At 37.1% G+C, this 23,974-nt stretch overlaps 1 long non-coding RNA gene across 1 annotated transcript; it reads left to right on the forward strand.

Moving 5' to 3' along the window:
* Positions 1-20,883: 20,883 nt before the first annotated feature.
* LOC130469016 (uncharacterized) lies at positions 20,884-23,484 on the forward strand. The gene is made up of 5 exons (XR_008929382.1): positions 20,884-21,186; positions 21,272-21,338; positions 21,436-21,543; positions 22,104-22,168; positions 23,124-23,484. It is a non-coding gene; the product is annotated as an uncharacterized lncRNA (long non-coding RNA).
* Positions 23,485-23,974: the final 490 nt, after the last annotated feature.

Consider the following 23,974-nt stretch of genomic DNA (forward strand, 5'->3'; position numbering starts at 1 on the left):
TAAAACTTTTAACGACGAAAGTTTTCCATACTGATGTTCGTTGTAACCGGTTTCGTCGTTATTGGTTTTAGCGACCATGTTCGTCATTAATATTTAACGACGAAACATCATACCATCGTTAACCATTAACAAAGGATTATCGTTTCTTCGTTAACAATTAAGGACGAATTATGGTTTCGTCGTTAATCATTAACGACGAATTATGGTTTCGTCGTTAACAATTAACGACGATGGTTTCGTCGTTAACAATTAACAACGAATTTACGATTTCGACGTTAAAAGTTAACGATGAATTAAATAATAAAGATGGCATGATATTTCATCGTTAATATTTTACGATGAAGTAGTTTATGGTCGCTAATAGCTTTATGTAACGATGAATGATTTCCGCAACATTGAATGATGTTTCTATTATTACCTACAATTCAAATTTTCTTTTACCAAAAATATTTTAGTCACTAAATCAAATTGCATGGTGTATACGCCTGCATTTTACCCCAAGGCTAGAAGCGATAAGTTTAGTGATGAAACAAAACATCCACTTGCCAAACGTACTCCTAATCAAGCAACGAACGTTTTAAGACTGACTGACTCTTCCCCCAAACCCATATTTCTATTTATAGTAACTGCTATTTATAGTAGCTTCCATTCTAAATATTTGCTAAAAATAGTAAACCGTCCAAGATTGATTTACTGGCAGAGTTGCAGTCCAACTCAACCCCTAAAAGAGATTGAAACAGGAGAATATTCGTTGTATTCTAATTAAACTCCAAAAAGAGATAGAAAAGCAATAAAACGAGTTTTATTTGCATTCCAATTAAACTCCTAAAAAAGATTGAAAAAACCAGAATTTTACTTGGGAATAACTCAAAATAAGGATGAAAAGCGTGAAAAAGAGTTTTAATCCGAAAATAAAACCGGATTAAGCTATATAAAACGCATGGAAAAAGTAAAAGTGTGTAAGAATTGTCTTGCGCACAGGTCCCGGCGCGACAATTTACTGGCGCGAACTTCAACGCGAAAGATTTATCTCACGCCCTTGTTTTAGTCCAACTCAAATACAAATTCTAAAGTAAATCTGGCGCATACACCTGTGTGAGAAAAATGTTTCACGCTCAGGTGTTGTGCGTGAGAAATTTCTCGCGCACAGAAGCTTTTTAGCAGTTCTCAAACTGCGAACATCTCTATCTTCCACGACACTCTTTTCCTATAAATAGGACCTCCAACCAGCCGAGTAAGGGCACCAAATCATAATCTCATACTATACACAAGTGAAGCCTAAGTCTAAGCCTCCCGTACGTTCCGTATATTCCGTAGTTCCGCCACATTAACTCTTGTTAAGAGGAACTCTGCCAGTATAAGCACTTAAACTAAGCCTGGATCCTTCCCAAGAGTTTAGTCAAGTCAAGGAAAGTATGTTGCTTAAAAGGAAAACGATTAAAGGCAAGTGGTTAGTTTTTTTAGAACCGCAATATAGCCAAAACTATATTGTAACGTGCCATAATCTGGTTTATCGCTTTAATAACCATTACAAATCTGTCAACATTAATCTGATTATTTATAACGCCTAAAAAGATATTCTTTGGACGATCCAGATTCTTGTTAGGTACCTTAAATCAATCTAAATCATATTTTTGACATCTGTTAGTTAATTATTTGTGCAATTAAAGCAATCCAGATTAGTAATGTAGAATAACGAATGTCTCTTCATTGTTACATTGAACTAGTAAGGACCGCTTCATTGGCTAATACTGGGCACTCCCAGTATTAGTAAATGTCCCTCGAACCCTCAATATCTACTCCGCTAGATGTATGTTGAGCGATCTCCACACCAGGGATCACAAGGGAACCTACGACCATTGTGGTCAAATACGCGAGCTTGAGCCCAAAAAGCTTCTACTTCCGTATGACAAATAACCGGATTTTGTCAGTTTTCCACATTGTCATTGAAAACTGAATGGCGACTCCAAAAACTAGTAAATACAGGCTAACCCCCATAGTTAGTCCCATTTTACTTAATATTGGTTGCCACACATCCGCGAGGGAAGAGAACGAAAGAGACCCTAAACCTGTCTTTTTCTGACCCCCTCACAGTGGCGACTCCACTTGGGAGTATATCGAAAGAATCACGCAAGTAGTAGGTGGACCTAGCCTAAGGGAAAAATATAACGACGCTAATTTTATTTCCTTATTATATTGGGACGACCTGAAATATTCAATATAATTGTTTGACGGACAGAACCACACGTAATTCTGTCTTCCTTGGCATGTTTCATCTTGGAAGTTGGGAATAAGGATACCTATTAGTCCGGGGGGTGTATATGCTTCGGATGTCGTTCACTCGGCGCTTTCGCTGTAGTCCACCTATCCCAAACCAAATTGCTTATCTCATTGGTCCATTCTTGGTATGCGCCACTCCAGCGTATATCGGATAGGCCTTGATAAAATTCATTCATGAACCCGACTACGTTGACAGATGCCTGTCGGGGAATTGACGATAGGTTTTGTACCTTTTGATACCCAAGCCTATTTTTGACCATAAAACTTTACATAAAGTAAGTGCGCATATTTAAATTTCGTAATCATATTCGTTGTTAGTTTAGTGAAGAAATTATGTGCTATGTATGAAATTAACTAACCAGACCAAAGTTTAAAGTCAAAGATATTCTAAAAGTTAAAAAACAATGCTTAAAACGTTAAAATATAAATAATTAGCTGCAAATTTCATAAAAATAAACTGCGTGTTTCTGCAACCTGAGGCTGTGCGCAAGAAAATCATAACGCCTTCCAGGTAGGAGTGAAAATATTCCAGCGCACAAATGAAAGCGCAAGAATAATTTCACGCGAGAATTGTTGCAAAAAACAAAAAGTGGAGTTTGCCTCTGTGCACGAGAATTTACTAGGGCACATAAGTTGGCGCAACGAATTTCTTGCACACGAAACTGTGCTCGAGAAATGTTTAACGCCCACTTGACATTTTCCAGAATGATTATGTATTTTCGCGAAGTTAAAATAATAATAATAATAACGTTCGTACAACTAATTCAAACGATAAAAACACATTTGTACTTAAAACGATACGATGGTCTAGTTAAAAATATCCACCATAAAGGAGAAAATTCAAAATTGCGTCAAAGATATTTTTATGGAGTTACGTTGATCGAACAAGTCATGAAACTAATCCAAGTTTTGTTTACAAATTATCCCAAAAGACAATACACGCAAACTATACTTTTGCGTCCGAAAGCCGAATGTTTGAGTGCACGTACGCTCAAACAAAGGGCCTAATTCAGTAAAAATAAACTACGAAAAATAAAACACACAAATAAGCAAAAAATAAGTCTGCAGGCGCAAGCATTCTCTCGCGCACACATGACTGGTGACTTATTTCCTGCATACAGCTCCTGTGTGCAAGAAATTTGTCAATCCCCACGCTTCTTTCGTGCAATTGACTTCTAAAAACGCACGCAACAACAAAAATCGATTCGTAAGTTGTTTTATTCGAGCGACACTAATGTTCGTCCTAATACCATTCATGCTAATAAAAAAAAAATTAAAGTTCACAAATAAAAAGTTTTCGAAAGCCATTTTCTAAAGAAAGAAGTCCGAGTCTAGAATAAGCTCCGTCCAAATAAAATCTGAAATCCTAAATATAGTCTGTCTTATACATAGGGTCGGTTTTACTGCTTGGCATCATTATGCAAACCAACTACTAAAGCGTCTTGAATATTCCACCCCAGTGCAAGAGCTAGTAACACCCATCTCAGTTCATCATTTCCCTTTTCCATGATTTCTTGCCTTCCAACCTCAATTCGACCCTGCACCAAATAGAGTCATGTCGCTCGAAGATATGAAAGAATAATTGAAAAAAAATGGATGCCACTATGAAACATCTACACTTGGAAAATCATTCCTTAGCAACCCTACAAGTCCAAAGTTAGCGCGATAATGAAAAGAAAATCGAGAAAATTTTCCTTCAACAGACCATAGGAAGAAAATACTTGTCACTCGATCAAAAACCCTTTTGTGGCAAACTACTAGAAAAGTTCAATTCATCAGACTTACCTAAGTTTAAGGTGACGAATAACCCCCATAAACACCTCTTAAAATTTGTGAATGCCATTAACCTCAAAGGCGTGGACAAGTCAATGTACCTACGCACCTTCCCTATGTCCATGGAACCAACTCCACTTCAGTGGTTTTATCACCAGGACCCCAAAACCTTCCCCACCTAGGAGGATTTGTTAATATCTTCATCCAGCAATACTCGTCAAACATGGATTTTTAAGTGACCATGCGCGAGCTAGAAGTTATTTTTCAAAAGTAGAATGAAGGTTTTACAACCTACTTTGCTAGATGGAGAGACCAGGCGGCCCAGTTAATCAAAAGGCGTCCTGAAGCTGGGTTAGTCCAAAAGTTCATTGAAAACTTGAACTCAGCATACAAACAACACATTAGATACTTGGGTTTGGATTCCTTCAAAAGAATCTATGACGTAGGCATCAAAATAGAGGACGGCCTCTTCAAGAGCAACCAAGGTACCTCTGCTGAGCATACCTACACGCCTAGAAGTAACGCGTACAAGAAGGGTGAATCTTCCTAAGTATAAGAAGTTCATGTCGTTGAGGAAAATTTTCCTCAAAGGGTCAAGAGATGGACCAAAGACAGAAAGTTCGCCCCACTCAGGTCAACTCTTACTCAAGCCTATGAAACGCTATTCTTTCAAGGTGAAATGGTTCCAATCGGACCAACGCATGACCCCGCAGTCAAGAATTGATTCTGGGTTGACGACACCTACTGCAAATATCACAGGGGCAATGGTCAAGACACCGAGGATTGTTGGCATTTAAAGAATACCATCCAAGATGTGATAGAGGACGAAATAATACCTCTACCTAACGCTAGAAAACCTAGAAAAAACAAGAGTCCATTAGGCTCTTGTCACATTTCTTTAGACCACCCTTAGAGCGCAGCATTTGATCCTACAATCTACATAACGCTTCAAGGTGAGCCTCTCGCTAAGTTTCCCACATTAAGCTATACTGGTGAAATATGCGGTATATGGAACGACGACGCCGAAGACATTTATTTGTCTCAAGCCATGGGCCAAGACCACTTTACTGAAACCTGGCCCATGACATCTCCCTTCGATCCTACCCCGGAAGAAACCAAAGTTGCTAACTTAACTCGATCCGGAAGAGTATGTTAGATTATGATACATATAACTGAATATAAATCATGCGGAAAAACCATTAAAGCCAGGAACTCAAATTAATTTCCACATAACAATTAGCATAATTTAGGATGCATACTCTTTGTATCGTGCCCTTCCTAGCTGCGCCCGAACCGAACAAGAACAAGTCTTTAAGACTCCAAGTGTCGTCCCTCCGTAGAAAGTCCACAGCACGTCCGGATCCGTCTTAAGTTTGACTAACTAGAATCACCCTTAAGGTACTATAATTTTCGGCTAATACGAGGCAAATAAGTGACTGAAATTTTGCTTAAAATTCTCTCTTTTTGAATACTTGAAAAACGTTATAAATTGTGAGCATTAATCACCTATTTATAGGGGTATGGAAAAGGCATTGGAATCCTACTAGGAAACGAATTAATTAACTTGAATTTAATTAATACTCTATTAATTAATTTATCCATTAGGAATAGGAATTTAATCATTAAACGAATCCTACACGATTTAGGTTTCGTACGGAAGCACAAACACTCACGCACACACAGCAGCCAACGAGGGGAGCCATGCGCACGCGCGCGCTGAGCCCACGCAGCGATGAAGCCCATGATGCTGCCGTAGCCAAGGCGCGCGCTGGGCCTGGCATGGCCTTGGGCTGTTTGTGTGGCGCGCCATGCTTGCTGGACGTGGGCCTGGCTTCGCGTTGGGCCTTCGTCTAGCAAGCTCATCCGATGCTAATTCGTACGACGCGCTTCCGATTAATTTCCCGATTCCGGAATTCATTTCCGATACGAACAATATTTAACATTTCCGATTTCGGAATTAATTTCCGTTTCGAACGAATATTTAATATTTCCATTTCTGGAATTATTTTTCGATTCCATTAATATTTCCGATTCCGACAATATATATTTCCGTTTTCGACAATATTTCAGATTCCGGCAAAATTTCCATTTCCGATAATATTTTCCGATACGTACCATGTTTCCGTTTCCGGCAAAATCTACGACTTGGATAATATTTATATTTCCGATACGATCCATATTTCCGTTTCTGGCAATATCATCGTTTCTGGAGTATTCATTTATTTGCCTTTGACGATCTCAGCTCCCACTGAAACCAAGATCCGTCGATTCCGAATATCCATAGATGGAGTATTTAATGCCATTAAATACTTGATCCATTTACGTACTATTTGTGTGACCCTACGGGTTCAGTCAAGAGTAAGTTGTGGATTAATATCATTAATCCACTTGAACTGAAGCGACCTCTAGCTAGGCATACAGTTCACTTGATCTCACTGAATTATTAACTTGTATAATTAATGCTGAACCGCATTTATTAGACTTACCATTAAATGCATACTTGGACCAAGGGCATTATTCCCTTCAGTCTCCCACTTGTCCTTAGGGACAAGTATGCATTTCCTGATTCCTTTGTCTCTCAATGCTTGCTCTTGAACATAAGGTAAGATTTGTCATCCTTATTATGTCCAGAGGTGTTTCTCGGTTTCAGAGTTCAACTGATCAAATAAACAGATAATCATAGCCTATGATTCATCTGAGCACGACCATGCATTTTACAGTTTCTAGCTCTCCGAGTGGCCTTATGCAACTTTCAGCATCTCATCCCGATTTATGGGAGGACAATCCCAATCTTGCGATCTTGAGATTAGACTTCGTTTGATAGGTGATTACCCGAGCGTTGCCTTTATAGCCTCCTTTTACGGTGCGACGGTTGATAACGTCAAAGTAAGAAGTTCTCAGACAAGTAATCTCAAATCACTCAGGTTTTGAGGATTAGTGTCTAATAATTTTAATGAAATTTACTTATGACAGATTTTCATCTCTTACAGTAAAGTTTCATAGGTCTGTCCGATACCAGTCTTCCCAAAGTAAGTATCTATGCAAATGATTGGGACATTGCCATGTCCACATAGTTCAAGAAAGAGAACTACTAATCATCTTGCATTCTAGTCGTCTAACGTTTTCTATGCGTCCATCTTTATAGAAAACTCCGACCAGGGACCATTTTCAATCTTTTGACATTCAAGTTCACTTTATAGACATTTCTTAGTCACAGGACTGGTCCTGACAGTCTATCTTGAATATATCGTCAAATTGAAGGGACTCATCATTTAATAAACCACAAATTAAATGGAAAAATGAATTCTATTCATTAATGTGAATGATTAACCAATAATGTTTTACAAAGTATTAAACTCTAAAACTTTAAAACATTAAATAAGGACATCAAAGCCATTCTCCAACATGCTTGATTCTCATAGCTGCAGTGTGCGAGTTGTGCTTCGCCTGCGGCAGAGGTTTAATTAATGGATCTGAGATGTTGTCATCAGTTCCAATCTTGCTTATCTCGACTTCTTTTCTTTCAACGAACTCTCGTAGAAGGTGAAATCTACGAAGTACATGCTTGACTCTCTGGTGGTGTCTAAGCTCCTTTTCCTGTGCAATAGCTCCATTATTATCACAATACAGAGCTATTGGTCCTTTAATGGTGGGGACTACACCAAGTTCACCTATGAACTTCCTTAGCCATATAGCTTCCTTTGCTGCTTCATATGCAGCAATGTACTCCGCTTCAGTTGTAGAATCCGCAATGGTGCTTTGCTTAGCACTTTTCCAGCTTACTGCACCTCCTTTGAGGAAGAAGACAAACCCAGACTGTGATCTGAAATCATCTTTTTCGGTTTGGAAACTTGCGTCCGTATAGCCTTTAACAATTAATTCATCATCTCCACCATAGACCAGGAAATCATCTTTGTGCCTTTTCAGGTACTTCAGAATATTCTTGGCAGCAGTCCAATGTGCCTCTCCTGGGTCTGACTGGTAATGGCACAAAGATTTTGAAGCAAGCTATGATTTGTAAGTCGCAGGTTCATCACTTTCAAGTAATAGAATTTCATAGCTCTTGTTCGTCAAAATACCTAAGTATCTTTCCGGTTGAGATCTTTTTCTCTGCGATCTACGCGGGGTTACATTTCTAGATGGTCCTTGATTCTCACCAGATACTTCTAAAGATCTTTGAGTTTCATCCTGAATGTCATCTTGAGCATTCTCTAGAGTCTGTTGTTCGACTCGAATTTCTTCGAGGTCTACTTTTCTCCCACTTGTCATTTTGGAAATGTGATCTCTTTCCAAAAAGATACCATCTCGAGCAACAAACACCTTGTTCTCAGATGTATTGTAGAAGTAATACCCCTTTGTTTCCTTTGGATAGCCCACAAGGATACATTTGTCAGATTTTGGATGAAGTTTGTCTGAAATTAATCGTTTGACGTATACTTCACATCCCCAAATCTTAAGAAAAGACACATTTGGAGGCTTTCCAAACCATAACTCATATGGAGTCTTTTCAACAGCTTTAGACGGAGCTCTATTTATAGTAAGTGCAGCTGTATTTAGTGCATGTCCCCAAAATTCTATTGGAAGTTCGGCCTGACCCATCATTGATCTAACCATGTCTAGCAAGGTTCTATTCTTCCGTTCCGACACAACATTCCATTAAGGTGTTCTAGGAAGAGTCAATTCTGATAGAATACCACATTCTTTCAGATGGTCATCAAATTCATAGCTCAGATATTCACCGCCTCTGTCAGACCGTTGTGCCTTAATCTTCTTGCCTAATTGATTCTCTACTTCACTTTGAAATTCCTTGAATTTGTCAAAGGATTCAGACTTATGCTTCATTAGGTAGACATAACCATATCTACTGAAGTCATCAGTGAAAGTGATAAAGCAGCTGAAACCACCTCTAGCATTTGTACTCATTGGTCCACATACATCTGTATGGATTAAACCCAATAGTTCATTTTCTCTTTCTCCAACTTTAGAGAAAGGTTGCTTTTTCATTTAGCCAAGTAAACATGATTCACACTTACCATAATCCTCTAAGTTAAATGGTTAGAATTCCTTCCTTTTGAAGTCTTTCTATGCGTTTCAAGTTAATATGGCCTAATCGACAATGCCACAGATAGGTGAGATCTGAATCATCCTTTTTGGCCTTTTTGGTATTTATGTTATAAACTTGTTTGTCGCGATCTAATAAATAAAGTCCATAGACTAATCTAGCAGATCCATAAAACATCTCTTTAAAATAAAACAAACAACTATTGTCTTTTATTGAAAAGGAAAATCCCTTATTTAAATGATAAATTAGCATCTAAGCAAGAAACAGAAATGATGTTTTTAGTAAGACTTGGAACATGGAAACAATCTTCCAGTTCCAAAACTAGCCCAGAGGGCAACGCCAAATAATAAGTTCCTACAGCTAATGCAGCAATCCGTGCTCCATTTCCCACTCGTAGGTCAACTTCACCCTTGCTTAACCTTCTACTTCTTCCTAGTCCCTGTGAATTGGAACATAAGTGTGAGCCACAACCAGTATCTAATACCCAAGAAGTTGAATTAGCAAGTATACAGTCTATAACAAAAATACGTGAAGATGGAACGACTGTTCCATTCTTCTGATCTTCCTTAAGCTTTGGACATTCTCTCTTGTAATGGCCAATTCCATCACAATAAAGACAGCTTGATGTGGACTTGTCCTGCTTTGTCTTCTTTCTGTGAACTGACTCAGCATTGCCCTTGGACTTTCCACCTTTCTTAAAGGGTCTCCCTTTAGCCTTGAGTAAATCTTTGGCTTCACAGTCGAGTACTATTTTAGCCTTTCTGACAAGGTGAACAAACTCTGCAACTGTTTCTTCTCTTGGTTCACTTAGGTATAGTTGCTTGATGCGACCAAACCCACTGTGCAGTGAATTGAGCAAGATAGAGACTAACATCCTTTCGCTTATTGGTGTTCCTAGCAGACTTAGGCGATCAAAATATGAAAGCATAAGCTCCACATGGAACCTCAGTGGGACGCCTACCCTCTGTTTAGTGCGAAGGAGCTGAACTTGTGTTTCTTGGACCTCCATCCTAAAACACCTGTTAGGAGAACTAACCTTTAGACCAGACATTGATTTAATCAACTCATGGACGTTTAGGTCCCTGTCCTCTATGTTTCCACGACAGATATCCCTTAGATTCTTGATGAGCGTAAAAGGTTCGTAAGCTACAAACCTTCTAGCCCATTCATCAGGGATATTGTTCAACATGAGACTCATAACCTTTTTGAGATCCGCATCCCAGGCGGCAAATCTTTCAGGGGTCATGTCTCTGGCATAGTATCTTGGCATGGGATGGAGCAGTACATACTCAAGTCCATTGAGTCTGACTACTTCAACTAGCTTAGCTACCCATTCAAGAAAATTTGTTAGGTTCAGCTTGACCATAAGCTCAGAACCCTTGATGATGTTTTGATTGTTGTTTTCCATAGTTAAAACTACAATTGAAAAAGAATAAACAAATAAATAACCATTCACAGTTTCTCTTAATAAACTTTAAATTTTAGCATACATGCATAATTTATCATTTATTAAGCATTTTATTCGAGTTATGTGTTCCGGCAGGTGTGAATAAAATGATTCCAAGACCCTTAAATCATTGAAGAATTCAGCACATTATGTATTTAGACTCAATTCTAAAATATTTTAGGTAAGCAAATCCTTTGCTAATAGTCTAGAAACTACTCTTGGTTGATAGGTACGTCTAAGAACTTATTAGGTAAACCTATCTGTTTTGCCACGACATAAAAGGACTCCTTACTTATATCGTTGAGGTTCACCAAAACTAACATGTACTCACAATTATTTGTGTACCTTACCCCTTTAGAATCAATAAGTAACACCTCGCTATGGCGGAAAACTATTACTAAGATTGATGTAAAGGTTATCTAAATAAGTGTTATTTTGGCATGTCACCTTTTAACTCAATTTTTAAAGTTTGGAACTTAAGGCTCTTACTATGTTGGTTAGATTTTAAGTGAACTAAAATCCTTAATCATGCAACATAATCAAGCCAGAATCTCATGCATATTAACCTTAAAAAAACTAGTTTTTGTAATTTAACACCTTACTTATTTTTTATTGTTTTTAAACACCTTAAAAAACAAAAAAATTTAGAAATCAACACCACTTGACAATTTTTGTTAGAAAAAACATTAGTTTTTAACTATGCTAAAGTTCCCAAGGCATGATATGGTGGTAAACAACTCCTTCTACCATCAAATTATGCTTTGGAAGTTATAGCATGATTAAAAATCAACGCTTTTTTCTTATGGAAATCGTTAAGCGGTGTTGATTTATAAATTTTTAGATTTTTAAGGTGTTTAAATATAATAAAAAATAAGTAAGGTGTTTAATTACAAAAACTAATTTTTTTAAGGTGTTAAATGACAAAAAATCCTATATTTAAAGCAATAAATAACTTAAAACATGCATAAGATATAAATGTGATCTAGTATGGCCCGACTTCATCTTGAAGCTTCAACTTCAAAGTCCGTCTTGAAAATGGATTGGGAACTTCGTCTTGAATTCTCCATGGGAGGCGCCATTTTCTTCAAATAGGATAAGCTATAATTTAAACTAATTAGAACTATTTGATGGTACGCAGACCATATTTAAATTGAAAAACTTTGGTGCATTAGACCAATATTACATTCAAATTAATGGTACGCATACCATATTTTCTACCCTATTTGGGCCATACTAGTCACTTTCCATAACCTGCAAAACAGTACATATACAATATATACCATTCACCCATTCATTATCATGAATGGCCCACATATAGAGCTGGTTAGTAGAACATATTATGCATCACATAAATATTTGCAGCAATTAATCAAGGGCACCAATAATCTACCAATTATTCAGTCCTTATTAATTCTAATAAAGTTGTTTTAACCTTAAAGGAATGTGGATCTAATCAAGAGTTTATGACTAAAACGCTCCCACTTAAACCAATAAATTTACATGCTTTACTAATTTTAAACATAAAAATGTATTTCCTAGTCTAACCAGAAACATACAAATTTAATTAAAATTTAAAGCTCACATAAATTTATAATTGAATCCTTTTAATTTATTTTCAGTTGAATTAATTGAATAAATTTAAATTAATTCAAGGTTTTAATTTTAGTAAAATAATTAGTGTAAATTAAAATTTATAATAATTAGATTATTCAAAATTAAATTCCGAGAAAACAATTTAAATTATGAATTTTAAAATTAATTAAAATCGTTTCTGAACTGAAAATTCAAAATTAAATTCAAAGCGCATCAATCGTAACAAGACGAGGCACTTGGGCTTGCGCCCAAGCCCCATCGAGTCATGAGGCAGCAGCGCCCCATCGAATGATCGCATAGCCATGGCACGAGCAGCAGCAGCAGCCGTGCGCGAACGCAGCAAGCCAAGCCACGCTTGCGCGCAGCAATGCTCGCTCGCTTTGCAGCAGCTTCCTTGGCGAGGCATCTCTCGCTGGGAGCGAGCCATTGCTCGCTGGCGAGGCAGCTCTCGCTGGTGCGGAGCAGCGCTCGCTGGTCGAGCCAGCTCTCGCTCTCGCGCGCACGCGCCTCGTCTGGCTGTGCCACGCTTCATCACCCATCGCCCATCGAGTCACACACGCTCAGATCCCTTGCTTCGCGAGCGCGCCTCTTGCTTGTTTCTTGTTGCATTCGTACCGCATGGGCGACGAGCTCCCTTGCTCGTCGTCGCATGCCCGCACTATACAACACCCCTTAAGGGTAACACGTAGCGTCCTTTGCTTTGTGCGTGCAACAATCATGAGCGAATTTCATAAAAAATTAAAACTTTTTAATTCAAAATTAATGACAAATTAATAAATCATATTAATTTCATAAATTTAGGGCGAAAAATCGAAAGTTTATTAATCAATTAATTTCCGATTATCATGGATTCAATTCTAGGTCATAAAAATTTAAAATTTATCATAAATTAACAATTTTTATGGTGGTTTTTAATCATGGATGCCTAATTAAATCGTCAATTAATTATGAAAATCAAATCAATTCTAAATTATTCGAATTTCAACAAATTAATTACAATTACAAATTAGGTTGTATATTTAACAAGCTTAAGCATTCAAATTTGTTAAACATAAACAGAAGGTCAATCAAAAATTCAAGATTTAACAACAAGGATCGCAAATATTTAAATTTAACATCTTAAAATTACAAACTTGCATTCGAAAAACTAAAACCTCCGAAAAGTCATAGTTAGGCTTCGAATTTGGGAATTCTGGGTTCGGCCGAAAAAAGAGTATTTTTGTCTAAATTTTAGAATGCCTTTTACATGCGGAATTGACAAAAAAATCACTTGATTTCGTTGAGTAACGAAGAAACTGCCGAAAAACTGCGTACGTATAATTAAATAAACGCAAATTTGCAATTAATTACAATTACGAAAATTAGTCACCCCTTTTAATTCCTTGCAAATTTATAAAATTTAACCATGTTAAGCAATTATTATGGAATTAATTAGAGGCTCGTGATACCACAGTTAGGTTATGATACATATAACTGAATATAAATCATGCGGAAAAACCATTAAAGACCAGAACTCGAATTAATTGCCACATAACAATTAGCATAATTTAGGATGCATACTCTTTGTAGCGTGCCCTCCCTAGCTGCGCCCGAACCGAACAAGAACAAGTCTTTAGGACTCCAAGTGTCGTCCCTCCGTAAAAAGTCCACAGCACGTCCGGATCCGCTTTAAGTTTGACTAACTAGAATCGCCCTTAAGGTACTATAATTTTCGGCTAATATGAGGCAAATAAGTGACTGAATTTTTGTTTAAAATTCTCTCTTTTTGAATACTTGAAAAACGTTATAAATTGTGAGCATTAATCACCTATTTATTGGGGTATGGAAAAGGCATTGGAATCTTACTAGGAAACGAATTAATTAACTTGAATTTAACTAAAACTCTATTAATTAATTTATCCATTAAGAATAGGAATTTAATCATTAAACGAATCCTACACGATTTAGGTTTCGTACGGAAGCACAAACACTCACGCACGCACAGCAGCCCACGCAGCGATGAAGCCCACGAAGCTGCCGCAGCCAAGGCGCGCATTGGGCTTGGCTTGCGCTGGACCTGGCGTGGCCTTGGGCTGTTTGTGTGGCGCGCCATGCTTGCTGGACGTGGGCCTGGCTTCGCGCTAGGCCTTCGTCTAGCAAGCTCGTCCGATGATAATTCGTACGACGCGCTTCCGATTAATTTCCCAATTCCGGAATTCATTTCCGATACGAACAATATTTAACATTTCCGATTCCGGAATTAATTTCCGTTTCGAACGATTATTTAATATTTCCGTTTCCAGAATTATTTTCCGATTCCGATAATATTTCCGATTCCGAAAATATTTCCGTTTTCGGCAATATTTCAGATTCCGGCAATATTTCCATTTCCGATAATATTTTCCGATACGTACCATGTTTCCGTTTCCGGTAACAACTACGACTTGGATAATATTTATATTTCCGATACGATCCATATTTCCGTTTCCGGCAATATCATCGTTTCCGGAGTATTCATTTATTTGCCTTTGACGATCTCAGCTCCCACTGAAACCAAGATCCGTCGATTCCGAATATCCATAGATGGAGTATTTAATGCCATTAAATACTTGATCCGTTTACGTACTATTTGTGTGACCCTACGGGTTCAGTCAAGAGTAAGCTGTGGATTAATACCATTAATCCACTTGAACTGAAGCGGCCTCTAGCTAGGCATACAGTTCACTTGATCTCACTGAATTATTAACTTGTATAATTAATACTGAACCGCATTTATTAGACTTACCATTAAATGCATACTTGGACCAAGGGCATTATTCCCTTCAGAGTATACCAACCGGACATCCATCCGCCACCTACGAATGATGTCTCTGTCCGAAAAACTTCTGAAAATGCACGACAACTGTGGCCAAAGTTATAGAAAACCCACCCTTGAAGCAACTCAAAAGGACCAAAGCGGAAATCACCATTTGGGACTTGATATGTACTTCGAAAGAGCATCATGAAAGCTAATTCGCTCCCTGGATCACATTTCGGTTCCCACAGACATCTCACCAGATTCATTGGTGAACCACGTGACCACTAACATAGAAGAACGGGCAATAGTCTTTACTACAAAAGACATACCAAAAGAAGGAAGTTCCCAAAACAAGGCGCTCTACCTAGTGGTTGGATGCAAAGGTCTGAACATCCCACTAGGACTCGTAGATAATGGTTCGGCCGTCAATGTATGCCCACTACGAACCACTCAATACCTAGGATTGAATAATAGTGACTTTCGACCTTTAACCCAAGGCATACGAGTTTACGATAACTCTAGAAGACCAGTACTTGGTAAAATTGATCTTACCATTCAAACTGTAGCTGTGACAGAATTTCAAATAGTGGACATCAAACTCACTTCTAACCTCCTACTTGGACGCCCATGGCTCCGTGACCTAGGAGGAGTAGCGTCAACTCTGCACCATAGCGGAGTGACCATGGCTATCCACGCTCCACCCTACAATGTCAGTTGCTCTATGGTCGAAACAACCGGTGCTGAAGAAGACTTGTACGGATTCCAAATGGACAAAACAGTACAAGTCATCTAGGAATGTGATCCAGCATCCTTGGACCCACATGAATCTTGGATCATTCCGAACATACTACTATCTCAGGGCTACTTCGCGGGGATGCCACTAAGGCTAAGGAAGAAGGATTTCTCTTACCTCCCTCTACCTAGCGTATCGACTTCCTTTGGTTTGGGTGATAAGCCAACGGAAGATGATATAATTTCGAAGCTTATCTCAATTATGCCTCGAAAAGGCCAAAGCTAAGAACGGACATGAAACTCTCTTGCCACCTTACAAACATACTCTAAACGGTATGTTTGTGAGCGAAGGAGAAAACCACCCTTGCTATAGCTTCCCCGAACCGCTCATTCAGGAAGGCATACGAAGGAGATGAAGCTGTGGTCGCCACCCTGGCCCTACAAGACGAAGGATTCGATCCAACCCAGCTAATTGTCCCGTCACTCACTACGGCGGAAGAAGTCAAGCACGGATAGTACAAATCGCTCCTATGAATCAATGCAAGAGGGATTAAGTTTAAGATGGTCATTGGAGAAGGACCAAAATTCTTCGAAAACCTACCCAAAGTCCGAGTCAAAGTATAAAAGTAGTTAGCATACTAGGCCCATTTTCTTTATGTTTTCCAATATATCCTAGATGTCATCATCCGGAGAGTTTTGGTTTTATTGTTTTGATGTTTTTTTTATATTTTAAAATTCGATAAAAGCAGCAATTCTAGTCTACACTATATGCATAAACTAACGACAATTTGAACGCTTGCGAAGTAAGAAAAATAGACAAGGGTCCACTCTAGGCCCACCAAACAAAGACTCATTAAGTCATCCGTAGTAATTTAAGACAACAAAAAGGCGAAAAATAGCCAAAAGCCAAAAATAGCCAAAAAAATCGAAAATAGCCAAAATACCAAAATAGCCAAAAAAGAGCCCTATCCTTGTCATTAGCAAAAAAAGGGGGCCAAAAAAAGCAAAAAAAAAAAGAGGAAAAGAAAGAAAAAAAAGAAAAGGAAAAGAGCTATAAACCGTTACCCGTACCTTCCTCAAAGTACTAGATTAGCTAGAAATGACAAAAAAAAAAAAAAAAAAAAAGAGTTGAGCCAATGCAAAGAAAAATATAGAATGCTCCGGAAATGATGATATTGCCGGAAACGGAAATATGGATCATGACGGAAATATAAATATTATCCAAGTCGTAGATGTTGCCGGAAACGCAAACATATATGGTACGTATCGGAAATAGAAATGTTGCCGGAATCGGAAATATTGCCGGAAACGGAAATAGTACCGGAATCGGAAATATTGTCAGAATCGGAATAAATTCCGGAAACGGAAATATTACATATTTGTTCGAATCGGAAATAAATTCCGGAATCGGAAATATTCAATATTTGTTCGAATCGGAAATGAATTCCGGAATCGGAAAACAAAACGGAAGCGCGTCGTGCGAACGATCGACGAACAAGCTTGCAAGATGCAAGGCCCAGCGCAAGCGCCAAGCCCAGCGCCCAGCAAGCCCGCGCGCCAAAGCAGCAAGGCAAGCAGGCCGAGCAACAGCAGCACCCAAGTGGGCCGCGTGCATGCTTCCAGCGCCCTTGGGCCAGCGAGCAAGCAGCAGTGCCACTCGTGGGCCTGCGTCCTGCGGGCTGCGCGTGGCTGCGGGCTGTGCGTGCTACACGGCCATTACCTTGGCCGGGTAAGATTACTTCGTTAGAAAGTAATCGCGTTTTCCTAATTCTACTTAAATTGGATATTTTAGTTAAGTCTGAAATACTTAGGTATTTGATTAGACGTAAAATTCTAATAATATTATTTAACTAGAATCCTAATGATTTAGTTATTGGATTCCTAGTAGAATTCTAACTCCGTTATTTCCACCCTACAAATATGTGGTTCATGATCACAATTTATAATGCAATTCATAAGTATTCTAATACATCAAGTTCAAGAGAGAATTTAATATTTGCCTAACTTTATTGTGAGTTTCCCGAGTGCACATAATACCTTAGAGAATATTCTAGTTGGTTGAATCTAAGGCGGATCCGAACGTGTTGTGGACTATCTACGGAGGGGCGACATTTGGAGTCCTAAACTTGTTCTTGTTCGGTTCGGGAGCAGCTAGGGAAGGCACGCATCACATTGTATGTATCCTAATTATGCTAATTGACTATGTGGCAATTAATTTGGATTCCTGGGTTTATGGTTTTTCCGCATGAATTATAGTGTTTATATTATTCATAACCTAACAGTGGTATCACGAGCCTCTAATTAATTCCGTAATCAATTATAGTTAACATGGATTAAATTTTATAAATTTGCAATGAATTAAAGGGGTGATTAATTTCTTGTATGTAATTAGTTGCAAATTCGTGCGATTATTTGATTATATGTTCGCAGGATTTTTCGGTAGTTTTGTCAATAATGGTCGAAATTTTATAATTTTATAGTGAATTTTGCATGTAAACGACGTTTTAAAATTTTGACAAAAATCATAGATTTGATGCCGAACCAAGAATTCCCAAATTCGAAGCCTAACTATGACTTTTCGGAGGTTTTAGTTTTTCGAATGCAAAATTTGTAATTTTTATGATGTTAAATTAAATATTTGCTAATCTTGTATGTAAATCTTGAATCTATGATTGACCTACTGTATATGTTTAACAATTTTAAAGCCTAATCTTGTTAATTATACAACCTAATTCGTAATTGTAATTAATTTGTTGAATTTCGAATAATTTAGAATTTGTTTTGATTTTCATAATTAATTGGCAATTTAATTAGGATTCTATGATTAAAAACCACCATAAAATTTGTTATAATTGAAAAGTTTTAAAATTTTATGACCTAGATTTTAATCCCTAAAATAAATGTAATCGGAAATTAATTTGAATAATAAATTTCGATTTTTGCCCAAATTTAATGAAATTAATATGATTTATTAATTTGTCGATTAAAATTAAAGTATAAAAATTATTAAATTTTATAAAACTGATCACCAATCTTGCACGCACGAAGCAATGGAAGCTAAGTGTTACCCTTAAGGGGTGTAGCATAGTGCGGGCATGCGACGACGAGCAAGGGAGCTCGTCGCCTATGCGGTACGACGCAATGAGCAAGCAAGCATATGCGCGGAAGGCAATGGCATTTGCCGTGTGTGCGGTGTGGATGGTCGAGCAAAATTGGGCAGCGATGCATCAAAGCGCAAGGCACGAGGCAAGGCAGCAGCGTACGAGCAAGGGACCTCGCATGCCACTGCGCATGCCACGTCCCAGCGCGCAGCCAGCGACGAGCAGGCAGCAGGCACAGCACGAAGCTGTGCGCTGCGATGGTGCATCACTCGGCCACAGCTACGTGGGCCTTGGGCGCTGCTTCGTGCAGGCGGCCCATGGCGCTGCGTAGTTGCTGCTTGGGCGAGGCATGGGCTTCGGCCTATGTCCTTGCCTTGTCACGTTGGGCCTTTTAGTTTATGTTTCGGTTGAAAACGATTTTAATTAAATTTAATTTCGTAATTTAATTTTTTTTCTCGGAATTTAATTTTGATTAATTTAATTACTATAAATTATTTGTAATAATTATTTTACTAAAATTAAAACCTTGATAAATTTAAATTAATTAATTTTAATTAACTAAAAATAAAATAAAGAGATTTAAATATTATTTTATATGAGCTTTAAATTTTAATTAAATTTGTAAGTTTCCGGTTGGACTAGGAAATACAATTTTTTGTTTAAAATATGTAAAGCATGTAAATTTCTTGGTTTTAGTTGGAGCATTTTAGTCATTAAACTCTTGATTAGGTCTACATTCCTTTAAGTTTAAAACAACTCGATTAGAACTAATAAGGTTGAATAATTTGTAGATTATTGAAACCCTTTGATTAGTTGCTGCAAATGTTTATGTGATGCATAATTTGTTCTACTAACTTGCTATGTGGGTCATTCATTGATAAATGAATGGGTGAACGGTATATTGTAAATGTACTGTTTTGCAGGTTATGGAAACTGACTAGTATGGCCCAAATAGGATAGAAAATATTGTCTGCGTACCATTAATTTGAATGTAAAATTGGTCTAATGCACCAAAGTTTTTATTTTAAATATGGTCCGCGTACCATCAAATAGTTGTAATTAGTTTTAATTATAGCATATCCTATTTGAAGAAAATGGCGCCTCCCATGGTGAAATTCAAGACGGAGTTTCCAATCCATTTTCAAAGACGAAGTTTGAAGTTGAAGCTTCAAGATGAAGTCGGGCCATACTAGATCACATTTATATCTTATGCATGCTTTAAGTTATTTATTGCTTTAAATATGTCTTAATTATGCATGAGATTATGGCTTGATTATGTTGCATGATTAAGGATTTTAGTTCACTTAAAATCTAACCAACATAGTAAGAGCCTTAAGTTCCAAACTTTAAAATTTGAGTTAAAAGGTGCCATGCCAAAATAACACTTACTTGGATAACGTTTACATCAATCTTAGTAATAGTTTTCCGCCATAGCGAGGTGTTACTTATTGATCCTAAAGGGGTAAGGTATACAAATAATTGTGAGTACATGTTAGTTTTGGTGAAACTCAACGATATAAGTAAGGAGTCCTTTTATGTCGTGGCAAAACAGATAGGTTTACCTAATAAGTTCTTAGACGTACCTATCAACCAAGAGTAGTTTCTAGACTATTAGCAAAGGATTTGCTTACCTAAAATATTTTAGAATTGAGTCTAAATACATAATGTGCTTATTTCTTTGATGATTTTAGGATCTTGGATTCATTTTATTCACACCTGTCGGAACACATAACTTGAATAAAATGCTTAATAAATATTGAATTATGCATGAATGCTAGAATTTAAGTTTATTAAGAGAAACTATGAATGGTTATGTATTTGTTTATTCTTTTCAATTGTAGTTTTAACTATGGCAAACAACAATTCATTCAACATCCGTTCAATTCTCAAAAAGGAAAAGTTGAGCTGGAAAAACTTCCTTGACTGGCAAAGGAACTTGCAAATAGTTTGTAATCCCCCGTAATTTTATATATTTTGTTTATATATTTTAACGTATATTAATACATTTAAATATAATTTACGGATTTCAGAAATGAATGTGTAATTAAAATATAATTATTTTATTTCATTTTGAATAATTTTAATGATTTATGAAATCAAAATGTATTTTTGAATTTTACGTTAAAACGAATTCGAATTTCGAAATCACGTTCGATTGAAATTAGCAAGCAACCCTAACCATTTCGGATTCAATAACCTAAACCCTACTCCTAGCCCAATTGGGTAAAAGCCCAAACCAATAAAAATACTCCCTCCCCTTTCCTAATGCACGTGAACCCAAAGAAACACAAAAAAAAAAAAACCTCCTCTTGCTCCTTCACTGTTCACGTAACAAGCACCAAACCCTCAACACCCTCCTCCTTGCTGCCGCTGCTCACGCCGCCGGACCCACCAGCACGTCACCGGCATCCCGTCGCCACTGGTAACGCCCACCTTCTCTCTTGTCGTTCTCTTTCTCTTGTTCGTTTTCTTGATCTCCTCCTCAACCGGTTCTTGTTCTCGCACAGCACCACCACCACGCTGAGCGCTCGTGGTTCGGCAATAACCGCCGTCCTCGTCGTCCACCCTTGCACGGTAGATTCCTCCTCCTTATTTCCGTTCTCCCGTCGTGTTTTCCTTTCTTTCGTTTCCTTTTCATGGCTCTCAAACCATGCCTTGATTGTTTTGCCAGCAACACCACCTCGCCGCACCGCCGCGTGCCGCCCAGCCTTCCTCGCCGCACCGCCGCGTGCCGCCCAGCCTTCCTCGTCGCCGGCAGTTCTCCCCCTTCCCTTATTCGGTTAAACCCTTAAACCCTAGACTAATTGAATGTCTTAATTATATATATTTTTAGCTTAAATTATGATTCTTGAATTTAGATTATAAGTCTCATGGTTTAATTTGCAAATTTCAGATTTTTACACGTGCGTAATTGAATTATTAATTTTCAGATTCGTATATTATAATTTAAACAATATTATTTTATTTTCAGATTATATAAATGCATTGAAATATTAGTTTTTTGATTGATTAAAGTATGAAATTCAAGGTTTTTATGATTGTAAATCATGGTAGGTCGAGTATGGATTATTAAATTTGTTGTTTCAATGTACTAGGGACGTAGATTGACCATGGTGAAGCTTTTAAATGAATCTATAGTGCGGAAAATTTAAAGTACGATGTTTGCAAAAGTTTTCAACGAATTTCAATAACTAATTCAACAATTATGATTCTAGGAAATCAAATGTTTAAGTTTTGATATTGGGGAAAGTTCTAAATATGCTTAGGATGCAATTAGAATGCTTTATTATGGTTGTCAATGATCAGAAATTGATTGAGATTATTTATTGGTTGTTTTAGGCGGAGAATTCTCTTTAGGCGACTTTTGAAAGTGTTAAAGTGGCCTATCAGTTTGTTTACACAAGGTACGTACATACCTGTGTGCTTGGAATGTGTGCTAATTGTTGAAACCATGTGTATTATTGATGAACCTGGTTATGTTAATGTTGTTGATGAACTTAGTCGGGTTGAAACTGCATGTTTGATACTGTTGGATGAACATATTAAACCTTTATTGCATTTTGAGGATTTTAACATGTTAGTATGGAAGATTGATGCAAACATGTTTGATTGGGAACGCTAGATTGTTTAGTATATAATTCAGATCAGTTAATTGTTGTTCCCTTTTTAGCTTTTCACTACTTTATGAGGGCGGAGGACCTCATTTAGTAAGTTGAAACCTTATACCCATATTCAGGGGTTAATTAGTATTAAAGAAAAGATTGGAGTTAATTGGAATGAGTCTTGTTAGATGCCTTTGTGATCACTTACTCAATTCCAAGATAAAAACAGTTATAAATAAATGTGAGTTGCATGCCTTATGTGATTGTTGAGTCATAACAGGGTGTCAATTTGTAAATCATGTAAAGTGAAACTGAGTAGCAATAGCTTTAGACTGTGCACGTCTAAAGTGACGGACAAACAGGAGTTGGGGTTCATGGTGGTAGCCCATGGCCTTTCATTCGGACCGGATTGATCACCGCGTCCTATTTTCAGTCAAACGTTCCTCGATATCGCAGGTCACTGAGGTTACGGAGTCGCGCCCGTACCTCGCCTAGCTAGAAAACTCGGTCCATTGCCTATTTAAATTAAAATAATGTTATTGTTATAAAAAGTCTAGTCCAGTCTAGCTTAGTCTAGTTAGGTATGGTCGTTAGATTATCATGCTTTGTTTGCCCTTAATTATGTTTAATAGTATCATGTTAGGATTTTTATTGCTTTAGTATGTAGTACTCAGCTTTGCTGATTACGTGCTTGTTTGTGTGTGTTGATCATGGCTATGCCTTATTGATCCTGTGATGACCCATTTCTGGTGAGCAGTCTCTAAGGATCAATAAGCATTGCCCATCTACAGGTTTGAAGATGATGCATCATTGGGATCGGGATTAGAGAGCTTGTAGTTCTATTTGTTTAATTAAGTGATTCAATTTGTTAACTTGAATTTGAAACTTGTCGTACTATTCGTATTTCCTTATTTCAGTTAATTGTTTTGGACCTAATATGTAATAGATTAATTATGAACCCAAAAGTTAGTTTTATGTTTTCCGCTGCAAAATTCTGAATAAGCCGTACGTTTTTACACGGGCGATAATACTTTGATAATTCCCTACAGTTATATTTAAAAAGAGGTTATTTTAGAAAATGGGAATTGTCGGGGTGTTACAAAGTGGTATTTTTGAGCTAAAGGTTTTACTGACATTTCGTGTCTACCTTTTATATCTTAGGCGCCTAACCAACTAATTAGTTATGTAAAAGTAATTTCACACTAGTGAATAAATTTAAAGTTATTAGCTAGAAATGTTTGAATTTATTTTAATATTGACTCTTGAATCGTGCTTTGAAATACGTTTTTATGCGAATAAATGTATTTCGATTCTTTTGAAATTTAAATTAATATTTCAAAAAAAAAAAAAAAAAAAAAAAAAAAAAAAAAAAAAAAAAAAAAAAAAAAAAAAAAAAAAAAAAAAAAAAAAAAAAAAAAAATTTTACTGCTGCTGCTGCTACAGTACCGTAAAAAAAAAAAAAAAAAAAAAAAAAAAAAAAAAAAAAAAAAATTATTTAGTTATTTATCGTTTAATAATTATTCTTTTAATCAATCTAATTCTTATAAATCATTCTTGTTTATCCTTTTATGCTTCAATGTTGCATATACTATGATTATTTTGAGAGTT

This window comes from Spinacia oleracea, chromosome 3 (assembly GCF_020520425.1).
Source record: "Spinacia oleracea cultivar Varoflay chromosome 3, BTI_SOV_V1, whole genome shotgun sequence".
In the NCBI taxonomy this organism is placed as follows: domain Eukaryota; kingdom Viridiplantae; phylum Streptophyta; class Magnoliopsida; order Caryophyllales; family Amaranthaceae; genus Spinacia; species Spinacia oleracea.